Genomic DNA, 16306 nt, shown 5'->3' with positions numbered 1-16306 from the left:
ATACTACATTCCCTTACCTGGCAGCTTCAGTTGAAGGCTCTCCAAATGTTTGCCAGGTGAAGATTTGTTTAGCATTGACGTTGGATGTCTCAAAGGGTTTATATATAAACCAGTGAAGGTTTGGATTATATAGCAATACATGCTAATATTAGTTTCTCTGTCTGCATTAGGCCCTGAAATAGTCAAGTTGAAGAGCCTGAGCACATCTCTGCTGCTTCAAAATATGGGTCCCTGTGGTGAGAGTGGTCTCATTGATAAATGGTGTCATTTCGGTTCTCCAGTGTAGAAATGGTGTTAAATGCAATCTGTGTGATGTGAGAGAGAGTGATTGGGCAGAGCTTCAGAGAGGAACTTTGTCTTTCTTTGAAATGAGATAAAAATGCATTTGTGCATCAGGCTGAATCCTGAAAAATCACAGCATCCTGAATGGTTTGGGTTGGAAGAGACCTTAGAGACTATCTCATTCCAGCCTCCTGCCATGGGCAGGGACACCTTCCACTATCCCAGGTTGCTCCAAGCCCCGTCCAACCTGGCCTGGAACGCTTCCAGGAATGAGGCAGCCACAGCTTCTCTGGGCAACCTGTTCCAGTGTCTCTCAAAATACCTTCTTGGAACTGATGTTGATGATGATGACTTTGAGGTACCGGCTGAAGGCCATGAGAGCACTGCAGACAAGTGCCTGGATTTTGCACAGTGCAGTACTGGCCAAACCATAAACTTCTGTCAGGCCCTTTTTTTTTTTTTTTTTCTGGACTGCCATAGAACTGTTAAATCCGATCTGTTCCTAAAAAGACAGCTGACTGTGCAATCTGAGCCACATAAAATTCTTTGTCTCTGCTTTGGACTTGAATGGAAAAGTAGTTTGTTTTCGCATTAAATCGACCTCAACTGTTGCTGCCCCAAAGGGGGTCTGTTCTTGCAGGCTGTGCTTGGATGAGTGCTCTTGGCTCTTGCTGTGTTTTAGTGTAAGCCTGCTAACTCAGATCAGGACAATGGGAGGATGGTAACACACTGAGACAGATACTTGTTAGCAGGTTAAATGTTTTGAGAGAGAAAATGTAATAACACTTTTTACAAGTTAATAGTTTTTGTAAGTTTGGGCTTGGTTGTGTTGGTCGTAACTTGGCTGATAGGGTTGATCATGTAGCTCCAGCTGCAGCATTAAGCTCTTGGAATAAATAAGGTGAAGTGATGGTGAATTTCAAAGGATTAAGGAGTATGAGGCCCGCTTAGTTGGGTCTTATATTTTTAAGGTGGCTTTCAGAGGGAAAGCCCCAAATGTGCTTTGCAAAGGGACCTGCTCATCATGTACTGGAGTGGGTCCAGGCTTTGATAAGAACAGTATAGGGGGAAAATACTTCTTTCTTGTGCTGTGCAGGTGACCACACACTGGAACAGATTGCCCAGAGAGGCTGTGGAGTTTCCCTCACTGGAGATATTTCAGAACCCTCTGGACACAATCCTGTGCCATGTGCTCTGAGATGATCCTGCTTGGGCAGGAAGGCTGAACCAGATGACCCACTGTGGTCATCACACCCCTTCCAACTTAAACCATTCTGGGATTCTGTGGAAATCTGTAGCTGATCAGACTCCTGCATCCCTTTTTAGCCAATGATGTTGCAGGGACAGGAGGCTGGCAGGCTGGGTTGGGTATTGCCTAAATAAAAACCAGGTTTAAGCCTGGAGTGTTACCTGGCAGCAGAGCTCCCTGACCCCCAGCCCGTTGTGGAGATCAACCCAGAGTGATCTTTGCCACAGTTTTCTTGAGAGAATATTGTAGGATATGAGTCTGATGTGGGAGTACCACACTGCCTTCTTAAAAGAGATTGGGGACCTTGCCTTTGTAGGGAAAAGAAGCCAGAAGATGAGCTGTGATATGATAACTTTTATGTTGGCCAACCTGCTCCGAGGGCAGTGTAGATGGAAAGGGACTTGCCTATGGACAGGAGGTTCAGCTGGGTAGTCAGGAAGGGTCTGCAAAGCACAGCTCCTTCCTATGAGAGGGCAGAGCTCCTCCACCTGTAAACACCATCACGTACAGCAAGATTTTGGCATCTTTTGTGTTGACGTGAACTGCTGGCTCATAAAACGATGTCCCTCACAGGTGTCTCAAACCCACAGTGTTAGTTGTTGTGTGTGCTGCTGTTGTGTTCCCCTTCTTCAGTAAAACAGCTAAACCTACGTTCTCAAAATGGTCCATTTGCCTTCCCAACGCCGTGCTTAGTGCTTTTTGGAACTGGTCTTCAGTCTGTGCGAGTTGACAAGGCTCTTGTGACTATTTGGGGATGGTGAGTTGACTTATTCTCCGCTCCTTGTCTTGAAGTGTGTTAACTGAGCTTCCACAGCAGCCACCCAGCCTTGGCTCTTCTCAGGCCTCTGTTTACCTCTTAATGGTTGTGTTGTGTCTTGGTGCTTCCTTCCTCTCCTCCCTGTGTTTGGCTCAGGGCTTTGATTGCCCCTCTGAAGCATCACATGGATGCTGGAACTGGCACACGTGACTGGGGCAGTAGGTGGTGACTGTCCACAGGTTTTTGCACTGATGTGTTCATGAGCTGGGATGGCTGCCCTGGGACTTCTCATGTGCTTCCATATCCAGTACTTAGTTACCATCCCTCCTGACTGTAGAAAATGAATTGAAGGCAAATTATCCTTTGCTGAAGACTTTTCTAGGGGAAAAAAGTTTAATGAGTATCTGAAGGGCCACAATCCTCTGGATTGTGTGTGGTGTCATGTGGCTGTGAGCAGGTTTTCCTTATTGCAGGAGCTGGATTGATTCCTCGGGGCTGGATAGCATCTGATTTTTATGTGAGGGAGGGGGAAAAGCTGTCTGACTTTAATCTGAATTTACTAGGTAGTTAATAAGAAAGACCTCTGCCCTGAGTAACTGTGTTGTGTTGCAGGAGCTCCATGGAGATGAAGCCTGCTGGCTTTATTTTGCTCTGAAATCTGTTTGGCGTAAAGCTGCTTCCAGAATCTCATCCTTAGTGGTACTTCAGGCTCGTGGCAGGGTAACCTGCTGGGTGTAAGGGCTGAGACTGGGGCAAAGCCTGGATGCTTTGGTGGCTGAGAGGTGACACTGGCCCGTGGAGCTTGTCCTTCAGGTGACAGGCACATTGCTGAGGGCAGTATGCCTCTGCCTGCCTCTTCCCTTTGTAATCTCCAATTTGTATTTAAAAGTAGAGGGATTTAAGGTGTTTTCTGTGCAGTTGTGGTCCATGGGAGCAATTGGCTGCCGTGGTGAGTGGCACTGGAGCTGCCTGTGGTGGCTGGTTGCGTAAGCTGGTGTTGCTAAAGCAGCAAGTGAAGGTATTTGCAGCAGTCACTTAGAAACTGGGATAATTCAGGTCTGAATCAAGCTCAGGCTCAAACAGGTTGTGGAATTTATTTATACAACGCCACCGGGGTGTGTGACGTTGCAGAGCCAAATAAACAATGGTTCCCAGCCCCAAGGCTTGTGTTGGGTATTAGATAACGAGGTATGGGGTAATTACAGCCAGGGACATGGGTGGAGGGGTTAGGAGAGGGTGAGGGTTACATCCGTGCGGAGAACGTGAAATGTGCCTCGTTAATGGCAGCGTGAAGAAATTGTGGGTGCGTCCGGGGTTATGGGGAGGATGGAGGTCAGCTTTGCAGAGGGAGGTGCTGAGTGAGTTATGGGAGACACGTGGATTAATAAGGGAAAGCGGAAGGAGGCGAAATGAAACCAGTCAAGCGTGCGGGGAGGGGCTGGTTTACACAGAAGCTGACGTGCAGAAGCAGTGGCACTCAAGGGTCTTGAGGAATTTGGGTGTTTAGAGCAGTGACTGGGAACCCCTAAACATGTGTGTTTGATGGGAACAGATAAAGAAAGGGGTCCAGCCTGGCTACTGGGAGCTTTGTGTTCCTTCTCTTTGCTATCCCTGCACCCTGGGCTCCCAGGGTGCCAAAGTGCTTTCTGCCCAGCCACCTGTAGTTGGTGGACTCTTTTTGGGGTGTACTCAATCAGTCAGCACTGAAGACCTTGAATTGGTGGTGCTCCACGTCAGCAGTGCAGGGGTGCCTGTTCCCATGTGCCCTTTTGCTCTGGGCAAATTGATCTTTTGTGTCTTAAGACCTGGTTGGTGGTTGTAACACTGTTACTGTGTCACTAATTTCCTTTTTCCTTCCCTTTTGCTCTTCAGAAATGCCATTCTCGTGAGTGTGCAAGGAACCTACAGAACTGTAATGTCTAACCCTACATGGAATAACAACTCTTGGAAGGTACCACCCTTTTTTAACTACATGGCTTTGTTACAGGTTGGGTTAATGATGATCTTTGCTTCACAGCTCGAAATTGAAGAACTGTGTCTTATGTAATGCTTTCTCTTGGAAAGGGCTGGCAGGGCTGTGATGCTCCAGTCTCTGATTTCCAGAAAAACTGTGCAACCCAGCCCTTGGCCCGGGGGTGCTGTGGGGCCATCCCTGTTTCTCTGTGAAGGATCTCTTTAGGCAGGTCTGGTGTTGCCTTAGGAACAGATGGTGGTTTCTATTCAGAGAGCTGAACTAAGCTTTCTTCATACTTGGTGGCCATCCTTGGAAACATATTGCCCTTCTTTAGTGATGGATGATGGCTCTGTTTGTCTTCAGTGACCTTCTGGATCGTCTTTCTTGAGGCTTCCAGCCATATTTATAAGGAATATTGTGATGAAGTGCAGTTACACTTTAACATTGAGATTGAAATGTCTTGGCTGTTCGTGCTGCATTAACCAGCTCTGAGGCGTTGGCTTGTTCCGCTGTCTGATCCCGCAGTGATGCCATAATACTGAATTTTGGACTGCCCTGTACATTGCCATGGCAACAGACTGATGTCACACGCTCAAGGACATGACTTCAGTGTACGATCATGCAGAGGCACAATCAGATTTGTGGAGGAGAAAGCTGACTAATGCACATCTCAAAAGCAAACAAGGGGAATGCAGGTTACAGCTGACCAGGCAAGGTGCCTCAGTACGAAAAATCCACGCTTAAAGGAGGTGCTGATCATGTCTTTAAGACAGGAACGGTTGTCTTGGTGAGCTTTTCTTTACCTTGGAGAAGGAGATGACTTGCAGGTGTCCCATATCTTTAAAGCAGGTGGTGTTCTGGGGTGGGGAAAGGCTCCCTGGTTTCAGAGCTTTGAAAGGGCATTTCTTTGTTTTAATTTTAAAGAACTTCTCAGTGGTCTTGTAAGCACCCTGAGAGCACTTCAACTCGCTTAGTGTTGTTCAAACAGTTTAATTGGTTTTCCAAAGCTTTTATTTTATCCATAACATTGGAAGGTGAAAGGGGAACTCCGCATCTGCATTATGGTCACATTTTCCTATATCCTATTAGCAGATTCCAAGATTGTTTAATGTGATCTCCACCCATTTCATTTGGCTGCAACCTTTGCTCCCATGAAAACAAGGCTGATTGTTCTGAATTGCTGTGTGTATGTGCTTTGGCACGGCATGAAGGTACCTATAATAACACAACCATTGTCTGGAAAAAAAGGCAGTTTGCAGTAATAACTACAAATAAAAGGGTGCAGTCCCGGGGCAAGGCAGATAATGGTTGTTTTCCCACCCATTGCACGGAGGAGACTCTCGACATGGTCACCCCTCAGCATGACAGGGCTGTGGGCTCCAGCCTGGGATGTGAATGTTGGGAATAAGGGACTGAAATATTTGCGCGTTGTTCCAAGTTTCTCTTTCCTGGCCGCGGTTCCGCTGCTCATATCTGCGGACGGGGAGGCTGAATGACTTTTGCACAATGCGGGATTTTATTTGCATGCTGTGAGCAGTTTAACAAGTGTGTGTGTGTGTGCGCGAAATGGAGCATTCCCACTGTTTCAGTTAGCAGCTGACGCACCCTTAAAATTGAAAAAAAAAAAGAGAGAGAAAAAAAAAAAGAGAGGTTGAACAGTGGGGTTTTGAGGGGTGACACTGTGCTGTGTGTTCGAGCGGATGGCGGGTCGTGCCAAGCCTGAATGTTAACTCGAAATGCTGTGAGGTTCAGCAAAGAAAAGGCTCAGGCTCCTTCGTGCTGAGGTAATTTTTGCTCATCTCTGCACTTTTGTGGAGCAAAAGCTGTTGTAGTGCAAGGTTTGGGAGTAACATAATTGTTTTAAATGTTCGGTGTCACAGGGATTGTGGGTGTTGAACAGAAGCTGGCATTTCTTGTGGCAGTTTGGTTGCCTCCCAGGACAGGAAGCCGTGGAGTGTTAAATAAGAGGCAGGGAAGGAGTTTAACAACCCTGTCTGTAAATCAGGATGCTTGAATTGAGATCCTGGCCTTGAGCTGAAAGGACTGGAAGCTCTGCAAGATCCAGTGATTCAAGCTGCTCTGCAGAACAAGAAGATAATGGTGATGGACTATCAAGAAGGCAGCCTTGCTAAAAAAGAGAGCCTTTGTGATACGGTCAAGGGGAAGGAAGTCTGGAGAACTTAGAAAAGGAACAGATGTTTTTGGAGGTGGGGAAAAACTTAACTATCCCTGTAGTTTGCTCTTGCAGCAGAGCCAACAGAAGGAACTTGATACCAAACAAAAGTAGGCACACCCAGGATTTAGCACAGGGATCCTGGAAAGCTGATTTTTCACTGCTGCAATGCTTTTCTGTTTGACAAATAACCTTACACAGTGGCATCTTGCAGAGACAGATGTGAATAATATATGTGAGTGTGTGCAAAGGTGTGTGTGTGTAGAAGTTTGAAGGTGCTTGCTGCTGTTCTTTAACAACAGTAGAAAAAATACTGATATATGAAATGATACTCAAAGCCAGGAGGGGAGGGGATGCAGTTCCCTGAGAAGGAAATAATGACAGAAGATGCATTAAAAAAGAGGGAGAGGTTGCTTCTAGGGTGTGTTTATGTACTGTGATGACTAGAAGTGTGATAGAACAGATTGTGGATCCTGTGTATCAAAGTGGCAATGATTCTTCAAGTTGTTGAAACTTGCATCCACAAAAAAAAATATATATTTTGTTCTTCCTAATAGGTTAATCCACTGTAATTGACTGTGAAATAAACCTGGGGGAATTTTCCCATCTGTATGTGATGCACAGCTTCTTTGCTGTCTACTTGGCAACAGTACCTTCAGATAATTAAAAGCTGTTTTTTAAACCCACTCTTCTTTCAACTCTTGTTTTTCTGCATCTCGCTACTTCTCTGAGAGCTGTCAGTCACTCTTCTGGTTAAGGTGTGAAAATCTAGATAATGTGCTTTTAGGAAAGGAAAACTGCATATGATCTCTTTGCTTTTGAAAAAACCTAGGTGAATATGTAAGGCTTTTTAACATGCACATCACTGCTCCAGTTCTAAAAGTAACTCAGCTTTCCCAGTCCAGTATGGAAAACTATAAATTAACTTTGACTTTCAGAGCTCTGGTGCCACTTGCCCCTCTAAAATCAATAACCAAGCCTCCATGGTTTGCTTAGGAGGCAGTTCTAATTACCCAGAAATTACAGGAGTTGTTCAGCACAGGGATCCTCTGGTTTCAGCACATAGTTTCGTTGCTCTGTGGTGTTTTGAGAGGCCGAAGGGTGGGATGCAGCTCCAGTGAATTTCCAGATTCCTAACAGTGTGAGGGACTGTTTTTAATAGTGATGATAAAAACAGCTATTCCCAGTTGGAGTTTAGTCAGTGGTACAATTATCAGAGCTATGAAATAGTGCAGGGATGGCTCGGAATGGAAAAACTACGGCTTGAAACTTTATTTTCTTGAGGGAGCTTTTGAAATTACTTCCTGCAAACTCGTAGAGAGTTAGTGAGAGACGTCAAATGCTGAGGGATCAAGCTTGGTGATTGCTTTGGTAGCTTAGTTTTTGGGCTTGAAGCAACCTTCAGCTGGCTTTTGGGAGAGAGTTGGTTGTTGAAAGCCAGCGTGGTGAGTAGGATCTCTGGAGCTGGCCTGTTTGTGAGGGTATGTCCTTCTCCAAGGTGTGCTCACACCAGCTGCTCTGCTGGAAAACATGCTGAGTGTTTCCACAGTACAGTAACAGTGCCCAGCTCTGAGGCTGGTCCACTTAAACCATCCATTTTAAGCCACAGTTGTGGGTGCCTTATTTTCTGCTTTGCTTCTTAGTGGTTTGGTGGGTTTTGTGTGTTCTCTGAGAAGAGAATATTGATTGTACTGGAGAGAGCAGCTGGAATACTGGGTTAGACAGCAGTGCTTATATTTTTTCCTTTTCTGCCTTGATTATAAAGCTGTTTTTAGACTGTTAGAGTGGATCCAGAGGAGGTCATGGAGATTCTCAGAGCCCTTCTGCTCTGGAGACAGGGTGGGAGAGTTGGGGTGTTTTCATCCTGGAGAAGACTCTGGAGAGACCTTAGAGCCCCTTCCAGTGCCTAAAGGGGGCTTATAAAAAAGAGGAATAGTGACTTTTTACGTGGGCAGATAGTGATAGGACAGGGGGGAACAGTTTTAAAATAACAAAGGAGAGATTTACATTAGATGTGGGGAAGATAAGGGTGGTGAGGCCCTGGCACAGGTTGCCCAGAGAAGCTGTGGCTGCCCCATCCCTGGAAGTGTTCAAGGCCAGGTTGGACAGGCCTTGGAGGAACCTGGGATAGTGGAAAGTGTCCCTGCCCATGGCAGGGGGTTGGAATGAGGTGATCTTTAAGGTTCCTTCCAACCCAAACCATTCCATGATTCTATATTTTCTAGTGTTTTGCACTGAAAAGTTTAAAATCTTGTGAAACAAACTTCTGTTTGTTTGCAGAAAAGTTTATACTTCCAAAATGGCCATTAACCTGGAAAGAATTGCACCAGAATTTTCTGGAGTGCTGTTGTAGGTCTGTGCAACTGAATTTTGAAGATGAAACATGAGAAAGGAAAGACTTGCAGCAAAAGTTCTTACAGTTGACAAGACACTTTAGTGTGTGGAAGCTGTCCTTTACTAAAATTTCAGTGCTATTTTGGGGCCTTTCTTTTTTCTTTAAAGAATGAATTACAGTGGAATTCGTGCTATGCGTGGAATTTCTGAAAATTTAATTGTGTTAGTTGCTAGGTGTATAGACTATAAAGCTCTTAAAATATCAAACTATTTTTTACTTCAATAACTCTGAGTTATTAATGGGAAAAAAAAAATCTTTTATCTTTTTTTGGCTCTATTTTTAAAGATCCTCGGAATTGGTAGGTTTCCAAATTAGCTTAGATTTTAAAAAGTCCTTTGAAAAAATCATGCCCAAAGATGTTGTGTTTAATCTTGCTCTCTACTGCAGTTTACCAGTCAAAAATCCCTGAGCTTATCTGTAGCCGAGTTAGTTCAGCAGATGTTCTGTGTATGTTGTTCTTTTAAGAATTTGTGTAAAACCAGGTGATACTTTGCCTGGGAAGGATTTGTAGCGTGTCCTCTTGCCTGCTTTGTGTCTTCATCTTAAGCAGTTTGGCCATAGTGTGTCACACTTCTGTGCTTTGGGTGTTCAGAGTCCTTTCTGGTCCCTTCGAGCAGGTTTTGTGTGGTGTTTGTTTTGTTTTGGGTTTTGTTGGTTTATTTTTTTTTTGTTTTTTATTTGTGTTTTTTGTTGTTGTTGTTTGGTTGGTTAGGGGTTTTTTTGGGGGGGGTTGTTTGTTTTGGTTTTTTGGTTTTATTTGTTTTTGTTTTCTTTTCATTTTGTTTTTTTTTCCCAAGCTGCAAAGCACTGTAGTGGTGAGAAATATCCTCCACACCCTGGTGTTGTTTTGGGATCGTCCACCTGCATTTGTGTGGCCCTAGCTCCACTCACTGCTGCCCTGTTTGCTCCCTGATCCTGTTCCTGCTGATCTGTATGTGCTTGGATGAGCTCTGGAAGTGCCTGGTTTTGTAGGACAGATAACAAGGGGTCCGCTTGGATTGCAGCATCATGCCAGGTGCTGTTGTGAGTCTCAGCATTGCTGTGCTATTCCTCCTGCCACTGGATTGGATTCCATCTTTGATTTGCTGGCTGTGGCACCCTGCTGTCCCATTTCCTTGCCTCTCCTTGTATCCCTTCATGCTGCGGGCCTGGAGCTGTTGGAGAGTTGCTCCTTCCCAGCGGCTGTTGAAGCTCTGGTGACGCCAGAGGGTTCCACCCATCAGGCCTGATGGCAGCTCATGTAGCTCTGCAGGCCTCTGGTTGTAAAGAGGGGCTGGTGCCTGCCCAGGAAGCTGGGGCTGAGAGCCATCTCTGCAGAAGGTGTGTCCTCAAGGAGCTGTGTCACCAGGTCAAGGAGTTCCGTGAGGAAGCGAGAAGGCTGTGTAACGTTTGTGAGAATGAGGAACCCCGTGAAGTTCAACAAGTCCAGGTGCAAGGTGCTGCACCTGGGTCGGGGCAGTGCCAGACATGAGTACAGACTGGGAGAAGAAGTCATTGAGAGCAGCCCTGAAGAGAAGGACTTGAGGGTTCTTTTGGATGGAAGGCTGGACATGAGCCAACAGTGTGTGCTCACAGCTCAGAGGGATGTCCTGGGCTGCATTGAAAGAGGAGTGGTCAGCAAGTTGAAGGAGGTGATTCTCCCCCTCTACTCTGCCCTTGTGAGACTTCACCTGGAGCAGTGTGCCCAGGTCTGGGGTCCTCAGCACAAGAAAGTCATTGACCTGTTAGAACAGGTCCAGAGGAGGCCACGGAGGTGATGAGAGGGCTGGAGCATCTCTGCCATGGAGATGGGCTGAGAGAGCTGGGGAAGAGAAGGTCCTAGGAGACCTCATTGTGGTACCTTAAGGGGGCTTATAAAAAAGAGGGAGAAGGACTTTTTATATAGGTAGAGAGTGACAGGACAGGGATAAAGTTTTTAAACTGATAGAGGCAGGTTTAGATCAGATTTTGGGAAGAAATTCTTTATTGTGAGGGTGGTGAGGCCCTGGCACAGGTTGTCCAGAGAAGCTGTGGCTGCCTCTTCCCTGGAAGTGTTCCAGGCCAGGTTGGATGGGGCTTGGAGCAACCTGGGATAGTGGAAGGTGTCCCTGCCCATGGCAGAAGGTTGGAACAAAGTGGTCTTTAAGGCCCCTTCCAACACAAACCGTTCTGTGATTCTGTGAAACAGGATATTCTCAGAGAGCTTGGAGACTCAGGAGACTGGACCCCCCTCTACATAGGGATGCAGGTGGGATCTGCTCAGTGTCTCACAATAAGTTAGAAGTCAATAAAAGAGGAAGACTGGAAACTGGTCACTCTCCAAATAAGGAAGAATATTCCTGTCCCTCCCGAAGACTTGATGATAACAACGCCAGACAGGATCACCCGGGAGAAGCAGCGAGTGGTTCCAGTGGGAGACTGCACCTGACAGGTTGTCCAGGGAAATTTATTGCCTTCCAGGGGCTGGAATCAGAGATGGCATGGAAAGACTGCCAAGAGAGCTAAAAGGTCAAGGTAAAGTTCAGGGGATTACTGATTACTGTTGCGGAAAAACGAACAAAAAAAAATTATTGACAGTTAAAATAATAAAATAGTAGTAAAAAACCCAAGATAAACATGGAACCAACATCTTTTCTCTCCCATTTTACTGCTCTGCCATGGAGCCCCCCCCTCCTTATCCTTCTCTGACCTTGGTGGGGTTTTTCCCTATCCTCTCTCTATCAGGTGTTTTTTACCCTTTCTTAAATAAGTTTCTCCAGTGGTACCAGTTGCTTCACTGACAGGCTCAGCCTGTCAGCTCATGTCCTGTGGTGGGTCATGGTGGAGCCACCTGGAAAGGGCCTGAGGCAGCCCTGACCTCCTCCTGCAGAGGCCCTGGTAGAACCTACCATTAATTAGTGATTTTTTGAATTATTATTTATTTTTTTTTTTTTGTCTTAGGCTGTAACCTGTTCTTTAGGGGCTTTTTGTTTTATCAGATACATCTGGAAAGCCCAGTGAATCCAAAGCTTGTTCAGAGGGTGTGGGTGGTGGTGTGTCTTGTTTGTGGGTGGGTAGGTTGGTTTTAGATGCTCCCAAGGAATCTCTTCTGTTGGAAGTTTGCTGTCCTCATCAGCTGTAATGAGGCATTTTGTTCTAAAATGTTCTGTGAAAAGTAGTTTGAGCTTCTTCTTGCATGAAATGTGTCCTGAAGTTGGGTATACTTGGGATAACTGTTTTCCCCAAGTTTACAGAGCAGATTTTTTTTGGTAAACTGCTGGCCTATAAATATGAAATTTCAGGGTTCAGCGTTTTTTACATCAGCCTTGCAAAGTGAAAGATAGTTTTCTGTGAAGGTGTGACATTGGGGCACCAGCAGTGGCCTACTTTAAAGAAAAATTGGAAAGGATTTGAGATTTTATGACAAATCATGAGACATTGGTGCAAAAAGTTGTGGAAAATGCTCGTATGTGAGAACAGGGTGGATTCAGGAATATGATAGAAAAACTTGGGCCTTTTGAAAGACAGAAATCATAGAATTTTAAGGGGTTGGATTGGACCTTAAAAATCATCTAGTCCCAACCTCCCTTGCCCTGTGCAGGGACATCTCCCACCAGACCAGGTTGCTCAAGGCCTTATCCAACATATCCAAATATTTGCAACTAATGGCACAGTTACTTCTAAAATTTTTTTTTTTTTTGGTACTGTTACATTTAATCTAGTGTGTGTTCTGCTAAATAAGGTTTGTTGAATTTGGTTTTGGAGACCCTTAGGAAAAATTTGGGTGCTTTAGGGTTGCCTAGTGAATCTTGTAACCTCTCAACACTGCAGTGGATCAGCAGAATTGATCCATGTGAACTAAACTGTCCTTCTGCTTTGAGTATTTTGTGTGTATGTGTGGATTTAGTTTGGTTAGGGGTTTTTTGAGGGGTTGTTTTCTGTGGGTTTTTTGGGGTTTTTTTGGTGACTGTGTCTTTGAGAAGGTACCCACAGTGGTATAGGACAGAGAAATCCACAACATAACCTTTTGGTTAAAAGGGTAAGATTCCACAGAAGTAAACAAAAAAGAACTATCCCTTATTCTGCTAAACTGTGTAGGTCTGACCCTGTGATTCAGGGGATGTGGGGTGGTCTCTGAAAGGAGAACTGTCAGCCCAAAGGCTGGGCCAAACCAGCTAGAGCCATATAAACCTGTTAAAGCCATATTTAATTCAGTGAATTGAGTTGTAAAGCTGATGAATTTAGTGCTTAACATTGAGGCACCTGCTGTGGGGTTTTCCTTATTAGCAGAGGCCTGAAGAAGGAACTGTATTTATTTATTTGCTGGATATTTAGAAGTCAGGTGTAGGTTTGTTCTTCTATTTTAGAAGCCATTTCATACCCTGTGGAGAGATGTACAGAAGGAGTTGTGCCATGGCACAGGGGGCCTTCTTGCCTATGTAGTGTCCATTATGATATTTTTGGTTTCCTGGTGACATTTTACTGTCACTACATGCCAATAAAAAGGCCAGTCCTGTGCTGGAGTACACAGATGCAAAGATACACAAAGATAAACAAAGATAGACTGGTAATCAGAGGAGTTTTGCAAATGAGGGTTTTTTTTTTTTTCCACTGTGTTACAAGAGCTGCCGTGAAACAGGCAAAGGAAACTTTAGGAATTAGAGTGGGTCGTTATGCCCTGCTGCTGGCTCACTAACCAACTATTCCGGGTGAACTCGTGAGGAATTGCTGTCAGGAAGGCCCATGTGTTGTTCAGTTTATGAGCTGTCACAGCAAAAACAGATCTACCAAACAAGTCCAGTGCACCTCTCCAGCCAGAATCCCTGACATCCACAGGACAGTGATTGTTGACAATCCTAATCCACCACATCAGTGTTGTTGTAATAATAATAATAATAATAATAATAATCATCAGGATCTTTTTTAGCAAGCCGTGTTCTTGAAAAGGGTGGGATTCTCCTTGCTGGTTTTAACTGGCTTTCTCTAAAGTGGGTCGGGTTGGCTCTCTGTTGGCATTCAAGCTGATCTCTTCCTTATAGGCTCTTTGGGTTTCTCTCTCTGGTGTTTGTCCTAAAACTCCCTTTTCACGTCAGTTCTGCATCTTGCAGTCATTCCTACCCATCTTTGCATGTGCAGGAGCGATCCAGGGAGACCTCAGCCTCACAAAACCAGGGCACAATGTCTCCAGAGCTCTGGGAATGCTGCTCTACTATTTTTGGAACCAGCTCCTATTGCTCCTATAATAGGAAGGCTTCTGGAAGCTTTCTCCTTACTCTCGTCCCGAGGAAGTGGCCTTTCAGCTGAGCTTTCATTAATTCAGGATCTGCACGGCAAAAAAGCAAATCTAGTTTTATACTCTCAATAATTCAGGCGTGGCTGGGGGGGGTGTGTGTCACGTGGCCCCGAGTGTGGTGTGTTCAGTGGGTGGTTTTGCCCACACCCCGTAACCCGAGGCCGCAGCAGCCGCGGCTGGTTCGGGGGTGCTCGGCCACCCCCCGTTTGTCATTCGGGGCACGCGACAGCAGCAGGCAGTGCCAAGGCAGCTTTCTAGAAAGCAGAGGGACGTGTGAGCTGGGGGTGGTGGTGATGGGGGGGGGGGTGTTTGTCACCGGTGCTGCCCAGTGAGGGATTTACTGGTTTTGTTTTCCTCTTGGATCAAGCAGGACAAGTCTAATGAGCCAGTTCTTAACTTCTTCCCCGTTGAGCAACGGGTGATGTCCTTACCCAAATCGTGCGAGGCAGCTGAAGCCTTTCAGGAATAGTTGAACAAGGGAAACACTTGTAATATTATTATTTTTTTTTTCCCAGTACTCAAAATACAGAGTTAAGAGGGTGCAGCAGAGCTTGTCTTTCCTTTATTTTCTCATTCCCTTCTGAGGTTTTCCTTTTGAGGGGGCGACTTAGTCCTTCCAACGCTTACCCCACCTAGAGAGAAGGCAGGATTGCTGCGAATGCGAAGCCTTTCATTCTTCATTGACATGATCTTGGAAGGAAGACAGGTTCTCCCTGTAGTGCTTCATTAGAATAAGCATTTCATATGCTTATCAGTACAGCAAGCAGCGCTGCTTGACAGCAGTGGAGAGTCAAATGTTGCCTTGGAGCCCTACACGCTCATTTCCCCGCTTCCGAAACACTCTGCATTCTGCCCACTGTGCATTCAGAAGTGTTCCTTTCCACTGCCTTGAAAGAAGCTAAAACCCACTTTGTAGCAGGCACCTTTTCCAGCACGATTCCAGGTGCGGATTGGAGCTGGCTGAGTCCGGGCTGAGTTGCTGAGAACTTCATCCTGCCGGGCTTTGTGAGTTCCTGCCAGGTCTTGGGGGTAAGTGGGTCAGGGAGCTGGCCATTTCTGGGTTAATTCTCTCCTACTTTCAGCTCCATGAGCTGCTTCAGGTGAGAAATCAAGTGGGAAACCAGTGCTGATAAAGGGAAAGGTGTGAATGAGCTGGAAGGAGAAGAGGGATGAGACCTCAGCATGGCAGGAATTACAGTGACTGGAACAGCCATGGGGCTGCACAGTGTTTTGGAGGATCCACGTGTTCCCTGCTGACATGGATGTCCAAGCTCAAATTTAGAAGAGAATCACAGAATTATTAGGGTTGGAAGGGACCTCTGGTTACACAGGAATGTGTCCAGAGAAGAATGTCCCCAGAGAGGGAAAATCCATGACCTCCCTGGGCAGGCTGTTCCAGTGCTCTGCCACCCTTAATGTAAAGAAGTTCTCCCTCATGTTGAGGTGGAACTTTTTGTGTTTTAATTTATGGTCATTGCTCCTCATCCTGTTGCTGGGAACCAATGAAAAGAGTCTGGCACCATCATCTTGACACCCACCTTTGAGATATTTATGTGCATTGATGAGATCCCCTCTCAGTCTTCTCCAGACTAAACAGGACCAGCTCTTACAGTCTTTCCTCATAAGAGAGATGCTCCAGACCCCAGATCATCTTTGTGGCCTCCACTGATTCCCCTTATGTGGGAATCTTCAGCTTTCAGTTCAGTAGCTGCTCTGTCTGGTGTGATCCAGGGTACAGAGTATGGATGGGAGAGAGGGAAGGGCTGGAGTAAATTTGGTGGCAAAATGAGCCAAATGGCAATGGTAACAGGGTCTTGCTTTACCAGCTCTGGTTCCTGGTGCCTAGAAGAAGTGGCATCATCTGGTTTTGGTGTGTGAGTGGACACAGGAAGCTCCCCCACATTTATTCCAACTGGAACCCCTGTGGCAGCTTTATTGTTTTTAGATTAGATAACATCAGATCTGTGCAACTTTATCATTTTTGACCATCAAACGGTGGGGAAGCTGAACACACAAGCCAAATTATGTCTGTGTTGGCTCCTTTAGTGTCAAAAGGCAGTTTTTTAAGGTGTTTTAAATAGGAAGATATTACATGAAGGATGGTTAAAAGGGAAGGGTTGTGTTCCTATAGGTGTCTAAGAGGCTGAGTATGAGGATTTGGTGTATCATCTTGCTGTGCAGCCTAGTCTGGGAGCTGCTGTGGATTGTTCCCAGTGGGAGTATGGGATGAGGAAAAGCTTTCTGC

General features: G+C 45.7%; 1 protein-coding gene across 15 annotated transcripts in view; it reads left to right on the top strand.

Moving 5' to 3' along the window:
- FBXO34 (F-box protein 34) overlaps positions 1 to 16306 on the top strand; it is a 41326-nt gene that overhangs the window by 10307 nt on the left and 14713 nt on the right. For 10 of the 15 annotated variants that reach the window (XM_032691948.1, XM_032691945.1, XM_032691944.1 and 7 more), the window contains one exon: positions 4161 to 4239. The exons of 4 other annotated variants lie outside the window; for them this stretch is intronic. The gene's annotated coding sequence lies outside the window, so the exon portion shown is untranslated. Of the gene's footprint in view, positions 1 to 4160; positions 4240 to 4305; positions 5030 to 16306 lie in introns of those variants that run through there. One more of the 15 variants, XM_032691952.1, reaches the window with a different exon arrangement.

This window comes from Chiroxiphia lanceolata, chromosome 6 (genome assembly GCF_009829145.1).
Source record: "Chiroxiphia lanceolata isolate bChiLan1 chromosome 6, bChiLan1.pri, whole genome shotgun sequence".
Taxonomy (NCBI): domain Eukaryota; kingdom Metazoa; phylum Chordata; class Aves; order Passeriformes; family Pipridae; genus Chiroxiphia; species Chiroxiphia lanceolata.
Note: the sequence above shows the minus strand (reverse complement) of the source record. Positions and strands in the feature narration are given on the sequence as shown.